The 15,319-nt window shown below is 49.9% G+C and overlaps 1 non-coding gene across 1 annotated transcript; it reads left to right on the top strand.

Annotated features, from left to right (window-relative positions):
* The first annotated feature begins 3,677 nt into the window (after nt 1–3,677).
* On the top strand, nt 3,678–3,749 carry trnag-ucc (transfer RNA glycine (anticodon UCC)). The gene has a single exon. It is a non-coding gene; the product is annotated as a tRNA-Gly (tRNA).
* Nucleotides 3,750–15,319: the final 11,570 nt, after the last annotated feature.

Genomic DNA, 15,319 nt, shown 5'->3' with positions numbered 1-15,319 from the left:
CTTGCGAACAGGGCTGTTGTGAACATGGATTTCAATCGCCCAAAATGTGAAGCCGAGACAATATTTTGAAGGATGCCAGCAACTTTTCTCAATCAAAACCATATCAGAAAAAATAATAGTGTATTGTTTCTAATTGCACACACAAATGTAACTTTCATTACATATGTCCAGGCATGGGTCACTGTCTGGTGGGAATTTGCACATTCTCCCTGTGTCTGCGTGGGTTTCACCCCCACAACCAAAGATGTGCAGGTTAGGTGGATTGGCCATGCTAAATTGCCCCTTAATTGGAAAAAAAAAAATTGGGTACTCTTAAATTTAAAAAAAAAGATATGTCCAGGCACAAAAAGCACACAGAATTTCAGTGTCCATTGGCATCTACCAATTTTACGAGTTAAGGAAATGTCCTCTGGTTTCTAAGATTCAGCATTAGATTTGCTCAGAGAATTAAGCAAATGATAGAAAATGTAAAAATTAAGCAAACGATAGAAAATGTCAAAAGATAGAAAATGACCTCTGACTAGAATCAAGTTCGAGAAAGGTACTTTGTTGCAATAGAGACTTTAAACAGTTGGGTAACTTTCCAGTTCCCAGTAAAACTGTTATTAATACTGATGCGCAATCAATATACTCGAGGCGAAGGTATTCAGTAACTGAGGCTTTAATGCACTAGAACTGATCCCCAGCAGCTTCGTTACATAAGTGAAGGCTGCTGGGACGGCACCGTCTCTTATACCCTGCCTTCAGGGCGGAGCTACTTCACACAGCCAATGGTAGACTCCAGGGTCTCAACCAATGGCGTCGGCCTCTCAGGTACCGCAATACCTGGTATTACCACAAATACAAAGACTTGACAAACAAATTCATGATCGGTTCATTGCATGTTAAATTTGTTCTCAGTCTGTCCTCACTTTCCACCTGTGTCTCATTCCTGTCTGCTACATGGAACTACATTCCATTATATTTTAGTGTACAGCGTCTGTTCCAGTCTGTGTAAATCACTTGTATATGCTATTGCTGACCATAACTAGGGCACCTATAGGAAAAGACTTGCATCAATGTTGCACCTTCCGGCGCAGTGGTTAGCACTGCTGCCTCACGGCGCCGAGGTCCCAGGTTCAATCCCGGTTCTGGGCCACTGTCCGTGGAGTTTGCACATTCTCCCCATGTTTGCGTGGGTTTCTCCCCCACAACCCAAAAAGATGTGCAGGGCAGGTGGATTGAACACGCTAAACTGCCTCTTAATTGGAAAAAACAAATTGGGTACTCTAAATTTATTTTTAAAATGTTGCACCTTTCATGATATACTTCAAAGCACTTTACAGCTAATGGAGAAGGTACTTAAAAAAAGTCACTATTGTAAAGTAGGGAACAGCAGTCAATTTGTGACAGCAAACAATGTGTAAATAACCAATAATCTTTTTTATTAGGTTGAGTGAGTGAACCAGTCAGGATATCGAGGGAGCTCTGCTGATCTTCTGTGAACGAGTGCCATGGGATCTGTTACATCCTCATGAAGGGAACATCTTATTCCCTGTTTTTCCCCTCACCTCCACCCTTTCCCTGCCTCTGTATTTGCTTAACACCTGTTAACTTAGTACAGTTTTGATGAAAGTTTATTGATCCCAAATTTCAGCTGTGGCTTAGTACTCTTAATGCGGACTCTAAAGGATTGTGGTTTCAAGTCCTATTCCAGCACTAGGCTAACACTCCAGTGCAGTACTGAGGAGGTGCTACATTGCCAGAGGTGTTGTCTTTCAGATGAAATGTTAAATTGAGGCACCCATATCTTCCCCATCAGGGACATGTAGACAGTTACGCGTGAGACGATATATAGAGTTATGTGTAAAAGGTCTCACAGCACCCCTGATAGTCCAGCACTCCCTCAGTACTGCGATACAGAGTCAGCTTTGATTTTTGTGCTCAGGTCTCTGGAGTGGAACTTAACCCCACAACCTTCTGACTGAGAGGTGAGGGTACTACCCACCAAGCCACGGCTGGAACATGGGGGCAGGGGAGAGGGGTGGCGGTGGGGGGGGGGGGGGGGGGGGGAGAGAAAAAAATTTAACGTCAATTTTTTTTTCCAATTAAGAGGTAATTTAGTATGGCCAATCCACCTATCCTGCACATCTTTGGTTGTGGGGGGTGAGGCCCTCCAGACATGTGGAGAATGTGCAAACTCCACACGGACAGTGACCTGGGGCCGGGATCGAACCCTGGTCCTCGACGTCGTGAGGCAGCAGTGCTAACCGCTGCTCCACCCTGCTGCCCATCAAACATAAACAGGTTACTCGTGTCGCTCCTAATTCCACCCTTGTCGCCCAATCATTAATTCTTCAGAGCACCGCTTCACGGACTTTTAGCTAAGATCAAGTGTACTATCTGCTCTGCTTTTTCGCTCAGATCTGGCATGTCTCTCTTGTGGAGACCATGAATTGTATTCAATTTGAATTTGATTCAATTTGAATTTGGATTGGTTTTTGGAGCAGGCAAGGAGCTGGATTAGGGGCTCGCCCTTGTCCACACTCCGAGCCCTGGCTTTGTTACTCAGGAAAGGTAATAAAATTTTTAAAAAAATAATTAATTCTTCAGAGTCCTGCAAACCCAGACCTCTCTCAAGTCTGGAAGATAAGATTAGATGCCAGCCGATGATTCATTGGTTCACTTACGTGACTCACAAAGTCATCGGTTAAAGATGCATTCCAGAGATTTGAACACAAAAATCTAGTCTGCCATTCCAGCACTGAGGGAGATGGAGGTACTGTCTTTTGGTTGAGACATTAAATTGATTTCCCAGATGGAAATAAAAGATCCTATGGCACGGTGGGCAGCACTGTAGCACAAGTGGCTAGCACTGTGGCTTCACAGCGCCAGGGTCCCAGGTTCGATTCCCTGCTGGGTCACTGTCTGTGTGGAGTCTGCATTCTCTCCCCGTGTCTGCGTGGGTTTCCTCCGGGTGCTCTGATTTCCTCCCACAGTCCAAAGACGTGCAGGTTAGGTGGATTGGCCATTCTAAATTGCCCTTAGTGTCCAAAAGGGTGAGGAGGGGTTATTGGGTTACGGGGATAGGGTGGAAGTGAGGGCTTAAGTGGGTCGGTGCAGACTCAATGGGCCCAATGGCCTCCTACTGCACTGTATGTTCTATGATTAAGAAAAGCAGAATTTTCTCTTGTTTCTTCGTGAATATTTATCCCTCGATCAAGAACATTAAAATCTGATTACCGAGTCAAATCATTTTGCCATTTGTAGGACTTTGGCAAAATTGGCAGTCATACTTCCTGCAATAGTAATGTTCAAAGGTACTTCACTGTTGTAAAGCACTTTGGAATGTCTTAAAATCGTGAAAGCTGCCACGTAAATGCAAGTTCTTTCTATCTGTAATTACTGTGAAAGGTGTTATCCAATGTCATGCGCCCATTATTCGTTCCTGGAATGATACATCCATTCAGGTTTGTTATAATTTGCAGTGGTCAGCGCATCCACTTGTTAGGCAGTCAAAGTCAATACTGAAACTTTTATGAGACGTGCATGGAGCTTCCTCCATGACTGGACAGTCAATAGTTCCATATTCCTTTCAAGGTATCACTCATCACCCTCCTGTTGTACTAATGGTGGTTCTCATAGAGTACGATAAAATTATAATTAATTTAAAGGTTTTAGCAACATCTGATCAGTGAGCGATGGGGGTATAGTGGTGAGCATAGCTGCCTTCCAAGCAGTTGACCCGAGTTCGATTCCCGGCCATCGCAATTAAAAAAGTTGGTCGGAAAATTTTGGGGTGGCACGGCGGCGAGGTCCCAGGTTCAATCCCGGATCTGGGTCACTGTCCGTGTGGAGTTTGCACATTCTCACCGTGTTTGCGTGGGTTTCGCCCCCACAACCCAAAAATGTGCAAGGTGGATTGGCTACGCTAAACTGCCCCTTAATTGGAAAAAATGAATTGGGTACTCTAAATTTAAAGAAAACACTTTGCATATCTGAACCTTTTGTATTGCAATGTTAAATTTTAAACAGTACATGATATAGAGTATTCATAAAGAAGGAAGGGAACTCGATCCACCACTAAACATCCATAAGCTCCAGTATTTCCCAACTTTTGTATGCCAGTCATATTTACTATTTACTAGTGTTGGGCTTGTAAAAACATTTAGCACTGGGACTGCGGCGCTGAGGATCCGGGTTCGAATCCCGGCCCTGGGTCACTGTCCGTGTGGAGTTTGCACATTCTCCCAGTGTCTGCGTGGGTTTCGCCCCCACAACCCAAAGATGTGCTGGTTAGGTGGATAGGCCACGCTGAATTGACCCTTAATTGGAAAAAAATAATTGGATACTCTAAATCTATAAATTTTGCATTCAAAACATTAACTCTTGTTTCTCCCTCCCCAGCTGCTGCCAGGCTTGTTGAGTTTTTCCAGCACTTCGTCTTTCAGATTTTCAGCATCTGCAGTATTTTGTCCTTATTTAAAGTAAAGCAGTTTATGAAGAGGGGTTTGTTACATCCACGGATTATTTAGTCATTGCAACGTGATAAATAAGAGGAACCAAAGTGCACGTTTGTGATAGGGGCCTTTCCTAATGCCCTGAATGCTGTTGGCTTAGACTTAAGTCTCAACCAGAACATTAACCTGTCTTTCGGAGGCTGAGTGATTTATTGCATATGTCCCATGTCAAAACTGACCATTAGAAAATGAATTGCGACGACTTCCAGTTGCGGCTATGCGGAGCTAAGTCGCACGTTCGGCAGCTCCCGCTAAAATGGGACTTTTGGGCTCTTTTCAGGGCCCGTAACGGCGCTGGTTCGACCTTTCCCGGTGTGGGAAGGGGACAGCAACAATCCCCCGATAGTGTATGGAGTGGACCAGGAGTGGGGCGATTAAAAAAGTGGCATTGAAGCAAAGAAAGGTGCGAGGGAGGAGGACCAAGATGGCAGCGGGCGGAGACCAGGCAGCGCGGAGGCAGTGGGCGCAAGAGCAGCAGGAGCTTCTCCAGCGTTGTTTTAAGGAACTAAAAGCAGAGCTGCTGGAGCCAATGAAGGCTTCAATCGATAAACCGCTGAAGACCCAGACGGCCCAAGGGGCGGCGATCCGGGAGGTCCGGCAGAAGGTCTCGGAGAATGAGGACGAGATCCTGGGCCTGGCGGTGAAGGTAGAGGCGTACGAGGCGCTCCACAACAAATGGCAGGCGAGGTTCGAGGAGATGGAGAATCGGTCGCGGCTGAAAAACCTGCGGATCCTGGGTCTCCCGGAGGGGCTGGAGGGATCGGACGTGGGGGCCTACGTGGTCACCAGGCTGAATTCGCTGATGGGAGCGGGGGCCTTTCAGGGGCCCATGGAGCTGGAGGGGGCCCACCGAGTGCTGGCAAGGAGGCCCAAGCCCAGCGAGCCGCCACGGGCGGTGCTGATGCGGTTCCAGCGGTTTGCTGATCGGGAGTGTGTGTTAAGGTGGGCCAAGAAGGAGCGGAGCAGCAGGTGGGAGAACGCGGAGGTCCGGATCTACCAGGATTGTAGCGCGGAGGTGGCGAAGAAGAGGGCCGGGTACAACCGGGCGAAGGCAGTGCTGCACAGGAAGGGGGTGAAGTTCGGTATGCTGCAGCCGGCGCGTCTGTGGGTCACCTATAAGGATCAACACCACTATTTCAAGTCCCCGGGGGAGGCGTGGGCCTTTGTTCAGGCCAAAAAACTGGACTCAGACTAAGGGTCGGGGATGAGGGGTCGCGGTGGATGGATGGTTGGGGATTGTTGGGCTGTGTTTCGAGGGGGGTTTCTTTGTTTTTTGGGGGTTGAGTGGGCATTGTTTTAATGAGGTCCGCCGGCCTGGCTCGTGGGGGGGGTAGGTAAACTGCTTGGGGGGTTAATGGTCGGTAGGGGAGATGGGGCCCCGCGGTGGGGGGAGAGGCCTGGGTTGGGGGTAGTGGGACCGGGCCTGGAAAGGGTGCTGCGCCAGGGGGGGCGGGGACGGGCGAGTGGAAAGCGCGGGCTTTTTCCCCCGCGTTTAGGGCTGAAGGGGCAGGGCCGGAGCTGGGAAGCGCGGGCTTTTTCTCCCGCGCCGGGAATGGAGTGGACGAGATCCCACTGGTGGACAGGGGGAGGGGGGGGGGTAAGAGTTCCACACTGGGGGGGGGGGGGGGGGGGGGGTCGATGGAGCGGCGGAAGTGGTCAGGGTCAGCTGACTTACGGGAGTGCAATGGGGGGAGCAACGCAGCTAGGGAGGGACCTCGCTGGGCCGGGGGGGGGGGGGGGGGGGGAGAGAGATAGAGAACCGGGTTGCTGCTGGAATGGCCAAGGGGGAGCTGGAGTTGGTAGAGGAGGCCGGGGTGGGGGTCTGCCGCTGTGGGGAACGAGCCGTGCGGGGGGGTGCTGGCACATGGCTGGCCTAGGAAGGGCTATGGCTAGTCGGCGGGAGGGAGGGGTGAGTAGCCCCCTGATCCGGCTGATAACCTGGAAGGTAAGGCGACTGAATGGGCCAGTCAAGTGGGCCCGGGTGTTCGTGCACCTGAAGGGGCTGAAGGCGGATGTGGCCATGCTTCAGGAGATGCACCTGAGGGTGGCGGATTAGGTAAGGTTGAGAAAGGGGCGGGTAGGGCAGATGTTTCATTCGGGTTTGGATGTTAAAAAATCAGGGGGTGGCGATCTTGGTGGGGAAGAGAGTGTCGTTCGAGGGGTCGAGCATTGTGGCAGACAATGGCGGAAGGTATGTGATGGTAAGTGACAAGCTGCAGGGGGAGTGGGTGGTGGTGGTCAATGTATATATGCCCCGAATTGGGACGATGCAGGGTTCATGCGGCGTACGCTGGGCCGGATTCCGGACCTGGAGACAGGGGGCCTGATAATGGGGGGGGGGGGGGGGGGGGGGGGATTTCAACACGGTGCTGGATCCGACATTGGATCGGTCTAGGCCTAGGATGGGCAGGAGGACGACGGCGGCCAAGGTGCTGAGGGGGTTCATGGACCAAATGGGAGGGGTGGATCCATGGAGGTTTGCGAGGCCGGGGGCCAGGGAATTTTCATTCTTCTCCCATATTCACAAGGCCTACTCCCAGATTGGCTTTTTTGTCATGAGCAGGGCGCTGATTCCGAGGGTGGAGGATATGGAGTACTCGGCGATAGCCATTTCTGATCATGCTCCGCACTGGGTGGACCTCGGGTTGGGGGAGGAGAGGGACCAGCGTCCGCTGTGGTGCCTGGAGGTGGGGTTGCTGGCGGACGAGGAGGTGAGCGGGCGGGTCCGGAGGTCTATAGAGAGGTACCTGGAGGCTAATGACAATGGGGAGGTGCAGGTAGGGGTGGTTTGGGAGGCGCTGAAGGCGGTGGTCAGAGGAGAGCTGATCTCCATTAGGGCACACAAGGAGAGGGGGGAGAGGAAGAGGTTGATGGGGGAGATGGTGAGGGTGGATAAGAGGTACGCGGAGGCCCCGGGGGAGGGATTGCTTAGGGAGCGGCATAGCCTCCAAGCTGAGTTCGAGTTGTTGACCACCAGGAAGGCGGAGGCGCAGTGGAGGAAGGCGCAGGGGGCGGTATATGAATACGGACAAAAGGCAAGCCGTATGTTGGCACACCAGCTTCGGAAGCGAGAGGCAGCTAGGGAGATCGGGGGAGTTAGGGATGGAGGAGGGAGCACGGTGCGAAGTGCGGTGGGTATCAATGGGGTCTTCAGGGACTTCTACGAGGAACTGTACCGGTCTGAGCCCCCACTGGAAGAGGGAGGGATGAGTCACTTCCTGGACCAGCTGGGGTTTCCGAGGGTGGAGGAGGGGCAGGTGGCGGGGTTGGGGGCGCCGGTTGGGTTGGAGGAGTTGGTCAAAGGGATAGGGAGCATGCAGGCGGGGAAGGCACTGGGGCCGGATGGGTTCCCGGTTGAATTTTATAAGAAGTATGCGGACCTGCTGGGCCCGCTGTTGGTAAGGACCTTTAACGAGGCAAGGGAAGGGAAGGGGGGGCTCTGCCCCCGACGATGTATAGAGCGCTGATTTCCCTGATCCTGAAGCGGGACAAGGATCCCCTACAGTGTGGGTCATAAAGGCCGATCTCACTCTTAAATGTAGACGCAAAGTTGCTGGCAAAGATTTTGGCCATGAGGAGAGAGGACTGGGTGCCGCAGGTCATACACGAGGATCAGACGGGGTTCGTGAAAGGGAGGCAGTTGAATACTAATGTACGGAGGCTCTTGAATGTTATAATGATGCTGGCGATGGAAGGGGAGGCGGAGATAGTGGCGGCGATGGATGCGGAGAAGGTCTTTGATAGGGTGGAGTGGGGGTACCTGTGGGAGGTATTGGAAAGGTTCGGGTTCGGGGAGGGGTTCGCCCGGTGGGTGAGGCTGCTGTATGAGGCCCCGGTGGCGAGTGTGGCCACGAACAGAAGGAGGTCAGAGTATATCAGGCTACTCCGGGGGACGAGGCAGGGGTGTCCCTGTCCCCCCTACTCTTTGCACTGGCGATTGAACCCCTGGCCATGGCGTTGAGGGAGTCGAGGAACTGGAGGGGGCTGGTGCGGGGTGGGGAGGAGCATCAGGTGTCGCTCTATGCGGATGATTTGCTGCTATAAGTGGCGGACCCAGTGGGGGGAATGCCAGAGGTGATGAGGATCCTTAGGGAGTTTGGAGACTTCTCCGGGTACAAGCTTAATATGGGGAAGAGCGAGTTGTTCGTAGTGCACCCGGGGGACCAGGAGAGGGGGATTGGTGAGCTCCCGGTAAAAAGGGCGGAGAGGAGTTTCCGGTACCTGGGGGTCCAGGTGGCTAGGAGCTGGGGGGCCCTGCATAAGCTTAACTTCACGAGGCTGGTGGAGCAGATGGGGGAGGAGTTTAAGAGGTGTGACGTGCTGCCATTCTCCCTGGCGGGTAGAGTGCAGTCAGTTAAAATGACGGTGCTCCCGAGGTTTTTGTTCCTGTTCCAATGCCTCCCCATCCTGATCCCTAGGGCCTTCTTCAGGCGGGTTAACAGGAGCGTTAAGGGGTTTGTGTGGGCGCAGAAGACCCCGAGGGTGAGAAGGGTGTTCCTGGAGCGGTGCAGGGATGGGGGGGGTTTGGCGCTGCCTAACCTCTGTGGGTATTATTGGGCCGCCAACATGGCAATGGTGCGTAAGTGGGTGATGGAGGGGGATGAGGCGGCATGGAAGAGGCTGGAGATGGCATCCTGTGTGGGCTCGTGCCTGGAGGCACTGGTGACGGCGCCGCTGCCGCTTCCTCCAACGAGGTACACCACGAGCCTGGTGGTGGCGGCTACCTTCAAAATTTGGGGGCAATGGAGACGTCACAGGGGGGAGGCAGGGGCCTCGGTGTGGTCCCTGATTCGGGGGAACCACCGGTTTGTCCCAGGGAGGATGGACGGAGGGTTTCTGAGCTGGCACAGGGTAGGTATTAGAAGGACGGGGGACCTGTTTGTGGACGGGAAGTTCGCGAGCCTGGGTGAGCTGGAGGAGAAATTTGGGCTCCCCCCGGGGAACACCTTCAGATATATGCAGGTTAGGGCGTTTGTCTGGCAGCAGGTGGTGGAGTTCCCACTGCTGTCGCCACGCGGGGTCCAGGACAGGGTGCTGTCGGGGGGGGTGGGTTGGAGAGAGAAGGATCTCGGCAACGTATCAGGTGATGCAGGAGGAGGAGGAGGCCTCAGTGGAGAAGCTAAAGGGTAAGTGGGAGGAGGAGTTGGGTGAGGAGATTGAGGGGATGTGGGCGGATGCCCTGGGGAGGGTGAACTCTTCCTCCCCTTGCGCGAGACTCATCCTCATACAATTTAAGGTGCTGCATAGGGCTCACATGACCGGGGCAAGGATAAGCCGGTTCTTTGGGTGCGAGGACAGGTGTGCGAGGTGCTCAGGGAGCCCAGCAAACCACACCCACATGTTCTGGGCATGCCCAGCGCTGGAGGACTTTTGGAAGGGTGTAGCGAGGATGGTGTCGAGGGTGGTAGGTTCCAGGGTCAAGCCGGGCTGGGGACTCGCAATATTTGGAGTGGCAGAGGAGCCGGGAGTGCAGGAGGCGAAAGAGGCCGGTATTCTGGCCTTTGCGTCCCTGGTAGCTCGGCGAAGGATTCTTCTTCAGTGGAAGGATGCGAGGCCCCCAAGCGTGAAATCCTGGATCAGCGATATAGCGGGGTTTATTAAGTTGGAGAGGGTGAAATTCGCCTTAAAGGGATCGGTGTACAAGGGCTCTTCAGGCGGTGGCAACCGTTCCTAGAATTCCTGGCAGAACGTTAGAAGATGGTCAGTAGCGGCAGCAACCCGTGTGGGGGTCTTGAGTGGGTGGGTATTTTTGCCTTTACGTTGCTGATATTTTGTGAAAATTTGAATAAAAATTATTTTTAAAAAAGAAAGAAAATGAATTGCCCTTCAGAAGCTGAATGAATTTTAAATACATATAGAAAATTGAATTTTCAATACAGTTGCACAAAGTTGTGTGCGTCACGTGCAAAATATTGCTAAGTATTTGTGTGTTACAAATGTAATATTCAATGTCAGCAGGTACAGTTGGTCACTTTCCAAAACTTTTTTTAAATTATAAATTTAGTGTACCCAATTCATTATTTCCAATAAGGGGCAATTTAACGTGTTCAATCCACCTACCCTGCACATCTTTGGGTTGTGGGGGCGAAACCCACACAAACACAGGGAGAATGTGCAAACTCCACACGGACAGTGACTCAGAGCCGGGATCGAACCTGGGACCTCGGCGCTGTGAGACTGCAGTGCTAACCACTGCGCCACCGTGTTGCCCCCTTTCCAAAACTTTACAGCTGCAACATAATCAGGTACAAACGCAAAACGAGTACCAAATCCATGTTTGTAATCGGCATTCTAAAGAGACTGCTTAAACAGAGAAGGAAAATCATCGGCTGAGTATCATTGATAAATACTAGCTCAACGTTGCCTTCACGTTTTCCTTCCTTCAGTTTTCCTTAGCCAGAGCTATCTGCACAGCTGTATGAATTTTGATTTTTGAACACACAAGTCGTTGGTTACAGAGATTAGTGTAAACTATCCTTGCAAAGAAATGATTAATTTTGACAAAGGGACAAAAATCTTTCTATGGTGTATATGTTACTCAACAAGACTTTTTTTAAAAATTAAAATTTAGAGTACCCAATTATTTTTTTCCAATTAAGGGGCAATTTAGCGTGGCCAATCCACCTCCCCAGCACATTTTTGGGTTGTGGGGGCAAAACCCACGCAAACACGGGGAGAATGTGCAAACTCCACACGGACAGTGACCCAGAGCCGGGATCGAAACTGGGACCTCGGCGCTGTGAGGCAGCAGGGCTAACCCATTGTGCTACCGTGCTGCCCTACTCAACAAGACTTATGAACAGAACGAAAAAAGCAGATTTCACATTAGCAATGTGCATCTAATTACAAATAATTATCATTGTGCAGAATATCTTGATACAAGGTTAATGTCATCTGAAGCAGTCCATATCCAAATGCAGACAGACCTGAACAATAACATTCGTGCCACACAAGTGCCAGGCAATGACTATCTCCAATAAGAGAGATTCAAACCATTGCCCAATGATATTCAATGGCATTACCATCACTGGATTTCCCACTATCAACATCCTGGGGGGTTACCATTTACTAGAAAGTGAATTGGACTAGTCACATAAATACTGTGGCTACAAGGGCAGAGCAGAAGCTGGGAATCCTGTGGGGTGTAACTCACCTCCTGATTCCTCAAAGCCTGTCCACCACCTACAAGGCTCAAGTCAGGAGTGTGATAGAATACTCTCCACTTGCCAAAGCAGCCTGCTGGATTGGCATCCCTTCCACAAACATTCACTCCTTCTACCACTGACTTGGCATCGACAAGATGTACTTCAGGAACTCACCAAGACTCCTTAGGCAGCGCCTTCCAAACCCACGACCACTACCATCTCGAAGGACGAGCAGCAGATAACTGGAACACCACCACTTGGAAGCTCCCAAGTCATTCACTGACTTGGAAATATATTGGCCGTTCCTTCACTGTCGCTGGGTCAAAATCCTGGAACTCCCTCCCTAATAGCAGAGTGGGTGTACCTACACCACACGGACTGGGCGGTTCATGAAGGCAGCTCCCCACCATCTTCTCAAGGGACAACGAGAGATGGGCAACAAATGCTGGCCTTATCCAGCAAAGTCAACATCCCGCAAAAATGTATAAAGAAAACATGAAATGAAAAAAATGAAATGAAATGAAAATCGCTTGTCACAAGTAAGCTTCAAATGAAGTTACTGTGAAAAGCCCCTAGTCGCCACACTCCGGCGCCTGTTCGGGGAGGCTGGTACAGGAATTGAACCGTGCTGCTGGCCTGCCTTGGTCTGCTTTAAAAGTCAGCTCTTTAGCCCTGTGCTAAACCAGCCCCTGGTAACATAACTAGAGACAGAAGCAATCCTCTTTAAGGTATCGATAGAGGTGACAGATATCCTCACAAGAGGATTTTGTTGCACCACTTGGCAGCATCTTGCATATTTTAAACAGGATTTAAAAAATTATTTTCCAAGAACGTGTTTCCAACAATATTACAGTTTCATAATCTTGTGGTATGTGGTCATTCTTCCTATGTACAACTGGGTAATAAGCACCAGTGGCATATTTGGCCACACTCCAGTTCTATCCACATCTGATGAACAAATTACATTGAGCAGCTATCAAGGATGAGAACCCTAGTTGACCCTTCTCCCTCCTCTCCTCAGGTACCCTTTCAGGCATTGTGGCACCCATTGGAGTGCTCCCACTGGTGCCAATACTGTTCAGCTTATGCTTGTACTTTATGATCAAGCATTAAAGGTTCAACTGACAAACATATAAAAGCTTCCTAAAAACAAAAGGGAAATACCCGTTTTCCTACCCCCCCCCCCAGCTAATTCCACTTGAGCATGGCAAGCTTTTTCCACCCCCCTCAATGCTGATTAGTCTACAGATGTGCGATATGTGACTTAATGGAGGTTCCCCATTTGGTTTCACCCAGCATCTGTCCGGGAACTTTTGGCAGTAGAGGTCCCGAGATCGGGGAGGAACAGGGAGGGGAGACAAGTTCAACCACACCACCACTTCAGTATGTCACACATCTATTGAGGTTTCTTAGATAATTCAAAATTGAAAATAGCGTTGGAAAAGAGATGCTCTTTACTGAGTGATAAAGTATAATTACACTGAATTTCCAAACAAGTTATTCATTCCAACTGACTCCACTTGAGCCTCCTGCATCGCACCCTATCAGTATATCCTTCAATTCCTTGATACCATAAGACATAGGAGCAGAATTAGGCCACTCAGCCCATCCAGTCTGCTCCGCCATTCAATCATGGCTGTTATTTTCTCATCCCCATTCTCCTGCCTTCTCTCCATAACCCCTGATCCGCTTATTAATCATGAACCTATCTATCTCTGACTTAAAGACACTCAGTGAATTGGCCTCCACAGCCTTCTGCGGCAAAGAGTTCCACAGATTCATCACCCTCTGGCTGAAGAAATTCCTCATCTCGGTTTTAAAGGATCGTCCCTTTAGTCTGAGATTGTGTCCTCTGGTTCTAGTTTTTCATACAAGTGGCAACATCCTCTCCACTTCCACTCTATCCAGGCCTTGCAGTATCTTGTAAGTTTCAATAAGATGCCCTCTAAACTCCAACGAATACAGACCCAGAGTCTTCAAACGTTCCTCATACGACAAGTTCTTCATTCCAGGAATCATTCTTGTGAACCTCCTCTGGTCCCTTTCCACTTCAGATACCTCATCCCATTGCTCCTTAAATGCATCTATGGTAGTTGCCTCAACAACTCCTTTGTGGTAGAGAGTTCCACATTCTTCTTGCTCTCTGGGTTTAAAAAAAAGTTTCTCCTGAATTCTTTATTGGACTTATTAGCAACTGTCGTCAGCATTGGCCTGATCTTAAACCTGGGTTGGGGGGCACACGCTATGAGTCCCACACAAGGGAGACCAAAAGAGACAAGAAAATAACCAAAGACTGTTACATTATACAGGAGTTTCACTATGTCTTTGAAAGTGAACTTCTGAGTTTTGAGTAGGAACTCGTACTCAAGAAACCTGGAATGCCCTGATATAAATCATGAGAACAGCAAATTATAAAAAGGATGATTGCATTCGGTGACTGGGATTTGCCAGCACTCATTTAACCACATTTCTGTGTGGTAACAGTTGCATGGGAAGAGGTAATGTTCTGCAGAAAGCCACTCTATATGATGGAGGGGTAGGAACTTGGCTCTTTGGGGAAAGCACTACTCTGTCCATGGTGTCACTAATGGATACCTTCCAGGGCGGCACTGAGTGTCTTTAAGACAGATAGATAGGTTTATGATTAATAAGGGGATCAGGAGTTATGGGAAGGCGGCAGAATAGGGATGAGAAAATATCAGCCATGATTGAATGGCGGAGCAGACTCGATGGGCCTAATTCTGCTCCTATGTCTTACGGTATCAAGGAATTGAAGGATATACTGATGGGGTGAGATGCAGGAGGCTCAAGTGGAGTCAGTTGGGATGAATAACCTTAGGTCAGCACTGCAGCCTAAGGCGCTGAGGAACCGGGTTCGAATCCCGGCCCTGGGTCACTGTCGGTGTCAAGTTTGCACATTCTCCCCGTGTCTGCGCGTGTCTCATCCCCACAACCCAAAGATGTGTAAATTAGGTGGATTGGCCACGCTAAATTGCCCCTTAATTGGGGGAAAAAAAAAATTGGGTACTCTAAATTTAAAAAAAAAACTAATGGGACACCTTCCTGGCTAGAAGATCTTCATATTAAAACGAGAAAAGGGCGGGAGGCGTCCAACAATTCTGGCAGCATCTGAACGAGAGAGATAGGTTTAGGTGGAGCTACACACCCGATTAAAGTATGCACAAATTTCTAGTTGAAGAGAATTGATGCAGCCGGCTGGATGCACGAATCATTACGGGATGGGCTGAGAGAATAAACATGCCATAAGAGACGCTTTAGCTGGGTGTGAACCATAAAAGCAGAATGATAAATTACATCTTCTTTCGAGTTCAACAAAGAAAACTCGATTTGTTCCTTCACGAATAATTTAATCTGTTATTTTAAATGGAGCTTACAGAAAAAGACGGGCCATTTATGCAAACTGGTCAGTAATAGTATTTATGCTCCACACCATTTGGAGCCCGCATTCAAAGCAAATCTTCACCATTGGCTCTTATTCTGTGTGAGCGGTTAATTTGGCAAGGAGGTGCCAATGGCGTGCAGTTAAGGTTGGGAAACGTCAATGACCTGCTGACTCAAGGAAAGACTCACCGCCCTTAAGTGCCACACAGTACTTCTGAGAGAGATGGTAAACTGGGCGTGCTCAAGTGGAAGGTAAAATTGCCACCACGAATA

This window comes from Scyliorhinus torazame, chromosome 29 (genome assembly GCF_047496885.1).
Source record: "Scyliorhinus torazame isolate Kashiwa2021f chromosome 29, sScyTor2.1, whole genome shotgun sequence".
Taxonomy (NCBI): domain Eukaryota; kingdom Metazoa; phylum Chordata; class Chondrichthyes; order Carcharhiniformes; family Scyliorhinidae; genus Scyliorhinus; species Scyliorhinus torazame.
Note: the sequence above shows the minus strand (reverse complement) of the source record. Positions and strands in the feature narration are given on the sequence as shown.